The sequence below is a fragment of the Tursiops truncatus genome, chromosome 9, assembly GCF_011762595.2.
Source record: "Tursiops truncatus isolate mTurTru1 chromosome 9, mTurTru1.mat.Y, whole genome shotgun sequence".
In the NCBI taxonomy this organism is placed as follows: Eukaryota; Metazoa; Chordata; class Mammalia; order Artiodactyla; family Delphinidae; genus Tursiops; species Tursiops truncatus.
In genome coordinates this window covers 25868232-25881755 of record NC_047042.1, presented here as the reverse complement: position 1 = coordinate 25881755, position 13524 = coordinate 25868232, and positions in this window count along the sequence as shown.

Sequence of the window (13524 nt, the reverse complement as noted above, 5' to 3'; positions counted from 1 at the left end):
TTCATAATGTGTTTTATAATAATTTTTTCTCAGTTTATATGATAATAATTATATCAGTGTTTAATGATGTTTCTCAGAGAGCATAATCACATTTAGATATCTCTCAGGAGATAGCATATTGAATCAATAACAACACCATTTATGCAAAATAAGTCTTTCTAAAGACATCATAGAGGGCAAAAAAGTCTTTTCTGTTTGTAGTAATTATGAATTACAGTTGACATTCTGTCTTGTGCACATAACAAACTTACACTCATTTATTTGTCTGTAAGCAAACTCAGGTTCTGTTTTGAGCCCCATTCATTAAATTGGTGAAAACTTAATCTGAATCAATTTGGAATCCCCCTAGACTAGCTCCCACTGTGTACAAGATCCAGTAGATTTATAAAGAGTCATGGCAGGGTGGTTACCTTAAATATAATTACCTGTATGATAGTTAAGTCATGTGTCTATAAGGTAAATATTGAAAAATCTATCTTGTCCATGGTCTTGGTCTGCACTATTTAGTGAGCCATTTCTTTTCCTTTTCCCATGGTTCCATTAGTTTAGGAAGCAATAAAGGAGTTAAAGAAATGTTTCTCTGCTTTTGTGTAATTCTGGGTCATATTAAGGTCTGACACTCAGTGGTCCTATATTCCTACACAAAGAATCCATGGACTTTCTGGGTCTTGCCCTCAACTCCCACAACTTCTCTGGGGAAGGATTTCTTTGTGCTTACCAATTTAGGCATTTTCCTAGAAAGCATAACTTAGGGCCCCTCTCCCGCCATCTCCTTTCACTATTCTTCATAAACGTCCTTTAATCTTTCTTATCATCCAAGGCTAGTAAATCTTTTCATAGTCACAAAGAAATTCTTTACTCTTAAGTTTGAATATTTTCTCATCTGAGGTACTCCCTATATGATGCTGCAGATACACCAAACATATTCTCCTTAATGGATTGAACTTCGGGGAAACACAAATCCAGAGACTACTAGGTAACTACTAATTCTCTTAGCCATGTTCTACCTCTTCCCCATGGCACTCAATACACAATAAACCATATGATGGAAATAAAGGGAAAGGGGAAATTCTATAAGAAAAAAAAATTTCAAAATTAACAGCATTCTATCTACAGAGAATATATATCTGATAATTTTTATAAACGTGGTACCTTAAAAATCACTGGCTTTTTCTTCTTTTATTAAGAATGCTATCTTATCATTTGAATAAATTATATCCTCTTAAGGATCTAGAAGCACAGAAACAAATAAGTTCTCTAAGGTATTTTGAAATAGACTTGATTTTAGTCTGGTATTTTTCTGCCTTTAAAGAAAATGGTAGAACCTTTCTTGACTAGAGGTAATTGATCAGGAAACCCAAGGATTTTACTTTTTAGTTTCTGTACATCATTGGATTGCTTTTTGCCCTAAAAGTTTTTACCTTTCTACAAAGAAGAAGAAAACAACTCCTTCACCAGATAGCAGCTAATAATAATCCAGCTTTTATTTTTTCATTTAGGAGGATCTATATGTACTTTAGAAATTCAGCCTATTCAGAAATAAATGCTCTGATAAGAAAACCCTACTCATCCAAGTCATTGTTACACATGGATTTGTGATGGCCCTAGAAATACAATTTAAGAGCTTCCTTAGTGAAAACTGGAAATATTTTAAGTATGTAATAATTGAAAATGGTTAAATAATTTTTGTTTTCATAGTGGAATACTATTTCTGTTTTTAACAATGTAAGCAAAGATATTAATAAATAGCATTGAGTGTGCTCATATTATTAGCTTAAGTGGAAGTAGCAGGAAAAAGTGTATATGTACCAAATGAATATATAACTCCTCCTGCATAGATGATTGATAGATACAGATAAAGTAAATGAGTAGTATATGATGTCAACTGTATTAATGTAGAAAAGAATATTGGAATTAAAAAAATAGATTGCAATGAGGTATAACAAATTACAAGTTCATGTGATTTTTTTCATATTTCTTCCATTTTCCAAGTTTTCAGTAATTCTTATTTACTGCCTTTAAAATATCAACAGACATTTCTGCTGTTTCTTTAGTCTTCTTCTGTCAGAATTGTTAATAATTAAAAACAACCTTCAAACTTCTGAGAAACAAACAGTAGTAAGATAAGAGACCAGAATAACCTATATGTTGTATAAATTATTTAATAACAAAAAGAAAAAGTGCATGAATAGTATGTGTTTGTGTATGTGTGTGAATCCATGCATTTTGCTTAGAGTTATATTATTAATACCTACTAAATTTAATTTTATGTAATTGATAATGCGCTATCTCCAAGTTTTTTAAAACTGTTTACAGTGTTAGCCACCATTAGCATATAACATCTGAATGAGTTTACCCTCATCTTACTTTGTTTTTCCCCTTTTAACTCCCACCTTTCATATCTAAGAAGAACAGCTGTGTCTGTGAGTGGGAAGGACTAAGGCCATGGGGAGCAATAGGCAGGTTAATTTTCTCCATTTTTAATTTCATCTTTAAACATATAAAATATATAAACATATAAAGCAGTGCTGATTGTTGGTTGGAACTAATAGATTTAAATTTACTATATGCAAAACATATTTCTGCAACCTTCTTTGAATTAGGAATTTTTCTTATGAAATTCTTGCGTAATATAGCACACTTGAGCACTATTTAAAATTGTACTTTATTTGCTACTACCTGATTCTAAAGTATTACCTGATTAGGCAGAGTTCTGTTCAATACTTGACATATAATAATAGACTTAATAATATAAAGCAAATATTTCAACCCTAAATTTTTACTGTTTTTTCCTGCACACACCATTATGTCTGGCATATTATCACCAGTTGCTTTGAAAAACACTATGCATGCATTACCTCTCTTAACCAAAAAGGCTTAGATGATAGGTGCTGTTATTTCTACTTCAGAGATGAAGAAACTGAGAAAGTTGACTATTTTTCCAAAAGTCAAGTCAGTAGTATATAGAAAAATGAAGATTTTACTTTATATAGTACCTATCCTAGACTATTGGCCACTTTGCTGTAATTCTATTTGTAAAACCCAGTCAAAATTTTGTATCCTCAGATCTTCATCCGTTGAAGTTGATTGATAGTTTAAACTGGGCAGCACATTACATATATTTAATGTGCCTACTAGCTACTGTGAGTCATCAGTTGTAAAATATGTTTGATTTAAGTAAAATGGAATACCCCTTTCTGTTGTTTTTTTTTTTTGTATGCTTACCTCTTTTGGTGCAATATATAGATAGATAGATTATACATTATATAAAAGTAAGAAAACTTTTACTGTTGAAGACTTGCTCTGCCCTTGCCAATTTCCATTTGCCTCTATGAAACATCACAGGTTCATTTAATGAAATAAATTTCTGGAGGTAATGAAATTCTTGAGTGATCAAAAATAATATTGCAATAATTTGATAGAATATCCCCATATTAATTTCTTTAAATTATGTGTTTATAGAAGTTTATTCAAGTTTTAAATTTGAAAAGTAACACATAGTTTTTCACCAACCCAGCCGCATTTTACACATAAGAAAATTGAACTTTAAATTAAATGTACTTTAAATTTTGTTTCTAAAATAATTTAACTCGTTTGAGTGGATTTTATTCAGCATCTTGTGTTATACATTTGTTTAAAGAACAATACCTGGTTTAGATCTAAATTTTAATATTAATAGTAAAATGTGAAAATCAGCTAAATTAAAATAGGACTTATATGAATAATTGAAATATGAAAGAGTTAAGAAAATCATTCTCCTTTGTGCCAGTGAAGCTCTCCTCACTCAAATATTGTTCAGTATTTAATGGGAAAAGAAGTGGCTTGTTACTTTAGAGGGAACATATTTGGACTTATTAAAAAATGCCATATCTTGTTAATTATGACAGCATATTTCTAGTTTATTTTGTGTATACTATATTTGAGAAGAAAACTACTACAAATCGTATATGAGTGAGGCCATTTGCAGAGAGTGCAAACAATAATATTTGTAAGTTATGATGAAATTTGATGACCGATTTAAAAGGAAAACAACCTATAATCTATTTTTCTGATTCCAGTGGTCCTCTCAATTGTAGAGTTCTTATGGGTTTTTTTCCTCCTTCATCCTTCTTAAATATAGTTGTAACCTAATTTGTGACTTTATTAAGTAATTATAAGAAAAATGTAGTCTCATCAGAATGACTTGCCCTGAATTATAATGTATTGGTAGGCGTGATATAAAAAAGTATATGAAAAATAAGGACATTGACTAAGTATTTGATACCATTTCTCTTTCAAATGTACATAAAATGAATACTCTTTTCTAAACTTAATAGAGTTTATTCACACATACAAAAATGTAAAAAGTATACTTGAGAATAGATAGACAACAGTATTATTATCTCTGATTTTTAAGCACATGGTTAAAATGCAGAATGATTTTTTAAATAACTGTACTGGGCATATTATAAGATTTTTTTTTCTTTTGTTTTGCGATACGCGGGCCTCTCACCATTGGGGCCTCTCCCGTTGCGGAGCACAGGCTCCGGACGCGCAGGCTCAGCGGCCATGGCTCACAGGCCCAGCCGCTCCGCGGCATGTGGGATCTTCCCGGACCAGGGCATGAACCCGTGTCCCCTGCATCGGCAGGCGGACTTTCAACCACTGCGCCACCAGGGAAGCCCTATAAGATATTTTTAATAAGTAAAAAGCGATCAACTTTCTTCTGTTATCCATTCTTAAAATGGAGGACATTTTTATTTTTTTCCCTATTTGGTTTATAATATTTTTAGTACTTAGTAATAAGTGTAGCTTTGGATTCATGTTGGTTTATTTCCACATACATTGACAATTTTGATCAAATATTTAGTTAAGATGTTTTATGAATCTGTGATAGTAGACACTACAGAAAGCAAGTCCAAAGAGATACACAGCAATGCCTGTTGAACATATGCTCTTGTTCAGCAATTAGCATTCACAAGATGATACCAGTATATCATTTAGAACCCCAGTTTGGCTAAATATTAAAACACGTGGCTCCTCAACAAGTGGGCTATGTGAAATAACTACACTGAAGGGGCTTGACACAGTATAATGCTGAATTAGCCTCAGGTCAGATTTTTCTGAAGCTTGGTCAAAATAAACATCATGGAGGTTTGCTTGAAGAATGTTCAGTCTATTGACTCTTCCTGATCATTTTTTTTTTGGGGGGGGTACGCGGGCCTCTCATTTTTTGCAGTACGCGGGCCTCTCACCGTTGGGGCCTCTCCCATTGCGGAGCGCAGGCTCAGTGGCCATGGCTCACGGGCGCAGCCGCTCCGCGGCATGTGGGATCCTCCTGGACCACGGCACAAACCCGTGTCCCCTGCATCGGCAGGTGGACTCTCAACCACTGCACCACCGGGGAAGCCCTTTTTCTCATCCTTTTAAATGGACTCTAGGACTGAAACAGAACATCAGAAAGCCATCTGCCTGGGCACTGTAATCTTGCCTGCTCTACCTCCAGGCAATTGCTTTCATAACAATTATAACTGTTTTTCATAATTTGAACTTTTGTCACTATACCATCAGCCTTTATCGAGGACATTTAAGGACATACGGTTATGTAATGGGTCAGTAACTGCTCTCTGTGAGGATCCATTTCTGGTCTCCTAGCAACATTAGTTGGACTAAATAGTTTCAGTCAGTTTATATAGGGAGAAGCTCCAGGTTTAGGAAAGTTCAGGTGGTAACAATAAATTATTGTAATATTCCTCCAACTTTATCAATAGAAAGTACTTTCAGCTTCACACTTGATTTTATACAACATTCTAAGAATATTTCAATTTGATACACGTTCTCTACTCAAGGATATTTTTCAAATTAAAATATAAGTAAATTTATCATTTAAAATAACACCTGTTCTGATAATTAGAATCCCAGAACAGCTTCAGATGAAGCAAGAAGCATGCATAGACCTTACTGAAAGCTTTCTCAGGGATGAAGTGTCCAAAATATTATGTTCTGTTCAAATAGAGAAGAAAATATACAGGGCTAAATGTAGCTACGTGAGCAAGAACTTTGGTAGCAGGCTGGAAAAACAAAATAACAAACAAACAGGTTTAAGGTCACAGGAGGGACCTTACCGCATGGTAGGTAGATGATGCATTTTTGTTGTTCAAGGTTGTTACAATATTGACAGTGTTTCTGGAGTTAGGCTCAAGATCTCCATACCTAAGCCCTTGACTACAATACTGATTTTATTTTTTTTTGTTTTTTAATGCACACCTGTCTCATGATTTCTGCAACACATCTGTACCCCGCATTTGGAATAAATTAAGGAGAATGGACAGTTTTGACATTGCCATAAGAGAATTAAAGTCTGTTTTGTTCAAGATAATAATAGTTAATGAGAGATATTGATTAAATGAGTAAAACAAATATATTTCTTGGAATCGTAATATTTGAAAAGGACACCACAAAATTAAGTAACCCTCAGAAAGAGAAAGGAAATTTTCATGTTAGAAAATCAACCTTTGATATGGCCTGAGGTAGTGTTAGTACTGAGATTAATTTCTTCACACAACTAAATGTTTTATATTTGTTATAGTCATAAATATATATCATGATTGTAGATGTTGAGCGATTATTAGAAAAACTTTCTTTTTTCACGTACCTAAATCTTTATAGAACACCAAATGAAACTGAAACGTGCTTAATCTCAAGGTGTCAGTTTTTTAAATTTTATTTTCCTAGTAGCTGCTAAAATAGATTTGTGTTTTAAAGTAGTCCTATTCAGTCTAGGCAGATATCATCTTTAGCTGTTTTTCTGACTAATGAGGTAAGGTTACCTTGACTTTTTATGCAGAAACTAAAAGAACATATTACCCAAAGGCATTTGGAAAAATGATTCTTCTGAAATAAGGATTGATTATATCTTTAGCAGTACTGTTTCCTTCAGTTTGCTCTTTTGCCCAAGACCTCATTCACACTTGCAATGTGAATTACATTTTATTAACTATAGTTGTTTTAAATAATTACATAATATATATGTATGCTAATGTAAATATATATTTTAAAGTTTGGCACCATGTACTAAAATTTAGTGTTTAGTTAGATCTTCAGTATTTATGCTAATGGTATGTTATATATTATTTAGCAAAATGTTAATATATATAGCATTTCTTTTTCCTAATCCTAATTTCTAAGAAATCAAATAGAATCAAATAGAATGTGAAATAAGCATTTAATAAGCTAAATATGAGCTAGAATATTACTGATATGAAATATATTTAATTCTGTAAAACCAGTGAGCATACATAGAGATATCTTTTTTAAGTCCTATTTTTCTGTTGACTGTTATAGAAAGATAGTTTTAAAAACTAGACAAAGTCCTATTTACATTTCATATATAGTTTAGTAGTTTTAGGATTGCCTTAAAAATTGACAGTATAAAATGAGTATAAAATTACATTATGATTAACAAATAATATTTTCTTATAAAAGTCAGGAGATTCTCTGAGACTGATGTCAATAAAGAATATGTATAACCTGATTTAAGAGCGTGTTTTAAAAATAACAGCAAAAGTAACTTTAGGACAGCTAAAGTTTATAGACAGCTTATAAATTACCAAGTAACTTTCACGTCACTCTTCTCCAGACTAAATCAGGAAATTAAATAGCATAGGTATGAATATGATTGTCCTAGTTTTGCAGGAAGAAAATGAAAATATAGAAAGATTAGGTTTTAAAAGTCTCCTAAATAATAAAATTACATTTAAAATTTTATTATTTCATTAAAATTTTTTAACATCTTTATTGGAGTATAATTGCTTTACAGCGTTGTGTTAGTTTCTGCTGTATAACAAAGTGAATCAACTGTATGTATACATATATCCCCATATCCCCTGCCTCTTGCATCTCCCTCCCACCCTCCCTATCCCATCCCTCTAGGTGGTCACAAAGCACTGAGCTGATCTTCCTGTGCTATGCAGCTGCTTCCCACTACCTATTTTACATTTGGTAGTGTATATGTGTCAATGCCACTCTCTCACTTGTCCCAGCTTACCCTTCCCCCTCCCTGTGTCCTCAAGTCCATTCTCTGTGTCTGCGTCTTTATTCCTGTCCTGACCCTATAGGAAGACCTCTCTTTGACATAAATCACAGCAAGACCCTTTTTGACCCACGCCCTAGAGAAATGGAAATAAAAACAAAAATAAATAAATTGGACCTAGTGAAACTTAAAAGCTTTTGCACAGTAAAGGAAACCATAAACAAGAAGAAAAGACAACCCTCAGAATGGGAGAAAATATTTGCAAATGAAGGAACTGGCAAAGGATTAATCTCCAAAATATACAAAATTTTTTATTTAGTATAGATTGTATCAGTATATCAGTAGTATTAAAACACAACCAAAATGTTGTGTGCCTTAATTTATGGGAAGCTATATATTGGTTAGTATTACTTTTATAATATGGATCTCAATGCTAAATAGCCAGTCCACTTTAATAATTATATAATATACATTTAAAGCTAAATATCAAGTTTTTCTTTCCTTCTAAAAAAATCAATGAAGCTTTAATACCTGAAGTTTGAAATATTTTTTTAGCTTGGTCTTCAATGCAAAGGGGTACCTATAATATGGGTATAAGACATATAATATGGTATAAAACAATTTATGGAAATGCAGGAAAGCAAAACTCCCATTTATTGAGAATTTGCTGTGTTTTAGTCCCTCTCCTTTTCCATGCACATTTCCCTTTGGTCATAATAAATTCCCTGTCAAACTTGCCCCTCAGCCTAGCATGCTCTCCTTTGGCTAACACTAGTTCTTCACAGTTGATCCCAGTTGTCACTTCTTCTGAAAAGCCTTTCCTGACTCTCATTGTCTTCTATTCTACATTAGTTGCATCTTTATCATGCTTGCAGAGCACTTTCTACTGACTTTTATCATAAGGATAGTAAGTTTGTGGTTTGTTTTTTTTTTTCTGCTAGACCTTGGGCTCATCCTATTAAGTAACTGTGTGTTTAATCTCTGTCTTGACAGAGCCCAGTAGTATCTGGTGAAAATATGTGGAATGAGAAATTAATTGAATGAATTATACAGTATGATAGCTCATTAACTTCTCCAGGAATAAAGGTTATCACAGTAGTTTCAGTGAATGCATTAATATACAAAACATATAGAATATTCTTATATTTACATCTTAACCAATTTTTCCATTTTAAAATCTGGGAGAGAAGAAAGGAAGAAGTATTGAGTTTCATTCTATGGTAACTAGTTCACATAAAGTCTAATTATTTAATGCTCTATAAGGAAAAAATGATACCCACAAATACATTTCTACATCAAAATCTAATGTTGTTTAAAGAAATATTCTAACTTAGAATGTGAATTTACTTCTAGAGTTTTTACATTTGTGTTTTTAAATTCTTAAACTTATCACATAAACATGAAACAATGTAATATACATCATAACTCACTGTTTTCAGGTAGAAGTACATATTTAATCACTGGTAAAACAATTGTTCACAGTCAGTTATGCTGACCACTTGAGAAAAATCAAAACAATTATTGCAAAGATGAGAGGAACAAAACAAACAATTAAGAAATCTATATATATTTGTATATATATATATGTTTATATATAAACAGGGTACTTGGTTCAATGATAAAAAAAGACATGTCTGCCAACCTTTTTGAGATCTATGTTATTTAACCTCAGTGCAATACTTGGCAGTGTTGCCTATCACTTCTTTGAAGTCCTTACCTTTCTTTGCTTGAGTTTACTAAACACTGCTGGTTTTCCTTCCACTTTCTTGTATGATCCTGTTTTAGTATGCTTTGCTGTTTTTTCTTCTTGTCTAAATGGAGCTCTTCTCCAAGAATCTGCCCTCTGTTTTCTTCTTTTCCACTTCATCCCTGGGAAATCCCACCTCTAACTCTGGTTTAAGTATCCCTTATATTTTTTAAGATCGAAATCTACAGCTATGGCCTCATCTCTGACATCTGCCACTTCTAGCTTTAGATATTGAGAAGGATATTACTTCTTTCTGTGCTTTGATTTTTTCATCTATATAACAGACATATTTAAAGAAACTCTTTCCTAGGTTTGTTACAAGGATTAAAAGAGTTAGGTGTACTGACTGGCTCCCAAAACTTGTGTTCCTTCCATTTTTAAATCATTAGGGTACTTGTAAATTAGAATAGTTTTTCTTTACTCTGTCAGTTCCCTCATTCAGTTTCTTCTGTTGCCACCCTAGTCATCTGTGCAAGCTTGTAATCTCTGCCTTGCACTGTCGTTCCTTCAGGGAAAACTTGTCCTCTTCAAATAAATGCATATAGCCTAGGGAGGAAGTTACATGCTAAATGGAAATCAGTTATCTGTTAAAAATGAGAATTCTGTCTTATAGTTCTTTTTTTAGCCAAGAGCACTATGCATACTTAAAGACTCAGAAAGCAGTGTTGTTCTTGTTTTTTTTCAGGGTAGATTTACCAGATTCTTTCCAAGATGACATACTCAATCATGCCACTTTCTGACTCAGAAATGTTCATTTGATTCAGCTGAACATTTTAGGCAGTGAGGCTCACCGCTAACTTCCCCTTAGAGCAGTTCTGCCTCTGGTATGTTCGAAGGGCTTTAGAACACCACATGTTCCTGACAACACCACTCTGACATTGATCCTGACAGCAATATGAATAGGTGTGAAAACTAAACATCCCATGTGTTTCTGGTGAGACCTTTTCCCTTTTTTCTTTGTCTGCCCCTCCCTTCACCCTGGCTTATCCCTGTTGTCACATTCTCATTGTCTGGGAAACACTGAGCAAATTTGATGAGATGGAGAATGAGAGTCTAGATAACAAGAATTGACTGGGGTGTTGTAGGCTCCTCGAGATGGCTAAGGTATACAGACTGGGCTCAGTCCTCAGATTATTTCAGTGGTCTTTCTAGTCGATGCTGGTTGTGAGGCTGAGACCTGGAATCTGGTAGGATCCATCAGTAAATTCGCTTGTTCTTTAGCAGTAAAAAAAAAAAAAAGAAAAAGAAAAACATCAATTGAATTTATACCCTTTATTTAATACCTGGTTATTAAAAAGCTGGTATTTACTTTCTGTTATTATGTATCCATTAAACTATAGTATAGTTCTACAATTAGTAGCATATGCAATGCACAAATGAACAGGATAATGGTAGTGTTTTTGATACCTAATATTTAATAATATCTTTGCCAATTTGACTTTTCATACTGTCTAGTCTGCCAATCTCAATCCCTCATCACCACATCCCATCCTTACTGGCTCTAAGACCAGAGACAAACAACACATGTGGAAGTTAAACCTACTTGAAATATCTCTTCTTTCATAGATTCCACGAGTAACTAATGAGTCTTCAGGCTTAGGCGGGCTACATCTGCCTATTTGCTGGCAGCAATATAATACTAAACAAAAGATTGAACTATGAATGTCTTGAATATATAATACACATTATTGGCATAGTGTTTGAGTACCAGATAGTGAAGCAAATGAATAATATTTTATATATGAAATTAAACAAGCTACTTTAAACCACTCTCTACATCCTTGCATTGACATTCTGACTTACATTTGCATTGTCGTATTTAAAATATTCCTCTAATAGAGAGATCATTAAATAAATTAAAATCCATCCACACAATTGGTCATTGCATCATCACTAAAAATTACATTCTTAAAAAATATTTAGTGGAATCAGAATATTGAATTTAATGGTCAGTGATTGTTTCAAAGTGTTCAAAAATTTTCCATGAACAGGTAATCCTATAAAAAAGCAATATTTCAATATATTTATGTGTGTATATTTATGTATATATATTTTTTAAATACAAATGGATTTCAGGGTCAGTATAAGAGACTTCAATCTATGTCTATTGAAGAGACTTCAATCAGTCTATGAATGGCTACAGGAAAAAGAACAACTTAAAAAAATGACTAGCTTTAAAACAGATGCTTCTGGTCATACCATATTGAGGAACAAAGTCCTTCTTAAATGTTTACTTGAATTTGATATTTTTTCTTTATTCCTACTAATTTTAGCCTAGGCTATATAATGGATAATTGTCTTCCATATATGAATTATGAATTATATATTGTTTTCATTATCCATGTAGCTATCTACTTTTTTGTAATATTCCAGCTAAGAAGGATGTACATTGTGTGTGTGTGTGTCCTGTCCTTTAAGCTTTGGTCCATTTTTTCTGTTTTCTGAATCTGTCTGGCCTGTCATATAGCCCACAGTAAATTCTACTGCATTTAGGTTTGCTTGACTTGACCAATTTGGTTGCTACCTTCCTAATCCTGATTTTATCATTTTTACCTTAATCACATCATTTGACTGAATGAGGAGGTATATATATGAATTTATATTATAGTATACTATAGTATGTATTATTTACACGTAATTTATGAATATATATTTATTGTGTTTTTGTTGGTTCTTATATAATCACTTTGGTTCTAAGAGCAAAGATCAAACATTTAATACTCAGAATAAAATGCATATTATAGGAAATGTGATAAATACCCTATGAATGAATTTAATAACACTACTTCAGAGTCTCACTGAGATTTCTCAATATTGGTTAGTTATTAAGTGTAAAGTAAAAACTGTTTAAAAATTGAGTATTCAAAATCTTTTTACTTGGGGTATAGTTGCTTTACAATGTTGTGTTAGTTTCTGCTGTACAACGAAGTGAATCAGCTATATGTATACATGTACTCCTCCCTCTTGGACCTCTCCCCCCCCCCCCATCCCACCCATCTAGGTCACCACAGAGCACCAAGTTGAGCTCTTTGTGCTATATAGCAGGTTCTCAGTAGCTATGTGTTTTACACATGGTAGTGTATATATGTCAATCCCGCACTCCCCATTCATCCCACACGTTTTTTCTCTACATGTGCGTCTCTATTCTTGCCCTGCAGTTAAACTCTATCCATATTTTTTAATATTTGAATAATCATACTGTCTCTTTTAAAAATTAGCCTCTTAATAATTGAGTAATCTGAGATAACTCAGATTGTAAGGTCTTCACCAAGTTTTTAATTAAAAACTTGGTGAAGACCTTACAGTGAAGGGAGTGTACACTGGTAGTTCCTAACCTGAGTTTGACACAGATGTGTTTTGTTGGGTCTCTAATATTTTAAAAAATGTAGTTAAATGAGTTCAGGTAAGTCATGCACTCTCTAGTTTGTAACAATGCCTACATCTAGCTATGGTCTTATACATAATGTTTATCATCATCAATACTTGCTAATGGCACCATAGCTTGGATTTGAGGAAATACTTTGATTTTGAAAGAGATAGATAAATAGATAGATAGATGACACTTTAATTTTAACTCTAAAATCATAGGGAATCAAAATAAAAAAGAAATGTAGTGACCATCTTTCAAAATTGTCAATAGCAAACAGTATATTATTAGGGATCCAAACACATAGGGTAAAAATATACCCCAAAACGTCATAATTATAGACACAAAAGTTAGGATAGTAATTAACTCAAAGGAGAAGATAAAGGAGTGAGTCTGAAA